The sequence below is a fragment of the Bidens hawaiensis genome, unplaced genomic scaffold, assembly GCF_021521415.1.
Source record: "Bidens hawaiensis isolate Kalapana, Puna unplaced genomic scaffold, B.hawaiensis_p1.1 tig00016259_1, whole genome shotgun sequence".
Lineage (NCBI taxonomy): Eukaryota > Viridiplantae > Streptophyta > Magnoliopsida > Asterales > Asteraceae > Bidens > Bidens hawaiensis.
The window spans coordinates 291027-292606 of NW_027492482.1; the positions used below are offsets into that span (position 1 = coordinate 291027).

Here is a 1580-nt window from a genome sequence, read left to right on the forward strand (position 1 = left end):
AAAAAAATCAAATTAAGAATTGGGGCTTCCGATCACACCTTCGAATTAGGGCTTCCACCTTAATGATTTCAGATTTTAAGAATCAAAATCAAGCCTTAGAACTAGTGAATTTCAGATTCAAAGTACTCAAAATAAAATCTTACAATCAATTTGGGGTAGGGGGAATACTTTAATAGTCAACAACACAATGATGAATTAAGAACGTCCTTTTGGTTTTTTCTTTTTTTTTTTAACCCTATCTAACACTCACCGTTCACGTATAATATTTGAAAGGAATTGGGCCTTCCTCCTGTAGTGTGTGTGGCCCATTTTTATTAATAGAAAAAAATTGGGCCTTCATTTAAATTTGTGGCCTATTTTGAACCTATATATTATATACACCATATAAAAATTGGAGACCCAAGGCGATGGCCAGCCAAGTCAGGCCCTGTGCACAGAGTACAACATTTAATGCATGAAATGAATAAAAACATTAACTAAGTGGAGATGCGGGGAATCGAACCCCGTGCCTCTCGCATGCGAAGCGAGCGCTCTACCAGATGAGCTACATCCCCTTTTTGTATCTGAAGTTTATTTAAATAAATTTATACTGACATTTAGGATGTTTGTGAATAATACTTTCTGGATGGCAAATCATATAAACTTTTATGTAATACATAATATCTAATCTTTTATTATCATTGTTTTAGTATAAATATATAAGAATAATAATAATAATTACTATACTATGTAAATATATATTTAATATTGTAGATATTAGATATTAAACTTTATATACACATGGTTACATACTTATACATATGTAATTAGTTTGGTTGTTTGTTTACCTGGCACTTGCTAGCTTCTCACTAGGAAGTGTTGTGTTTTCTGGTTATTGAAATTCGCAATTCAAAAAAAAACATGCGTAGGCATATAAATAGTATAGCTATCACATCGCGTCCTGTTTTGCTAGTGCATAAGTTGGAAGTTTTGTGTCTTGTGACTATCGGAGTTTGTTGTTGGGTGGTTCGGCGGACAAGGGTGTATGCAACCTTCAAGAAGTTATGGTAGGAAACCAATTGAAACAAGTAATGAATATTAAACCTTCGCTGAAGATAATTTACGTGTTTATCACTACTTGTACACCTCTTTTTTTTTCTATCACCTACTTTTACAATGACACATAGATCTATGAGATACCCGAAAGGCACTATTGGTGTATAGACTATAGACTAAACTTCTTTATGATGTGTTGATTATATGTTGTTTAAGGTTAATTGTAGGGTGCCTTTCATTGTATCAAACTTCATATATTTCTCGGTAGCTCAATGGTTATGGGTTATGTATGTTTACCACTAGACCAGAGATTCCACTTTGTGTATGTGTTCACTCATAAAATATATGTGGGTTCACTCTCATGTTTCATATAGTCGATCTACATAGAATTCGAAACTTAGTGGGTTCCCGTGAACCCAGTCTCGCCTACGTAGATCCACCCCTGGTTATGGCCTTATCCTAATACTCAGTTCGGGAATGGTATTCTGTTGTTCAATGGAGTGATATTTTTGGAAAAAATGTAAAAATAAAATAGACTTATAGGA

The 1580-nt window shown here is 33.9% G+C and overlaps 1 non-coding gene across 1 annotated transcript; it reads right to left on the bottom strand.

Moving 5' to 3' along the window:
• Positions 1–481: 481 nt before the first annotated feature.
• On the bottom strand, positions 482–554 carry TRNAA-CGC (transfer RNA alanine (anticodon CGC)). Its single transcript has one exon. It is a non-coding gene; the product is annotated as a tRNA-Ala (tRNA).
• Between the last annotated feature and the right edge of the window lie 1026 nt (positions 555–1580).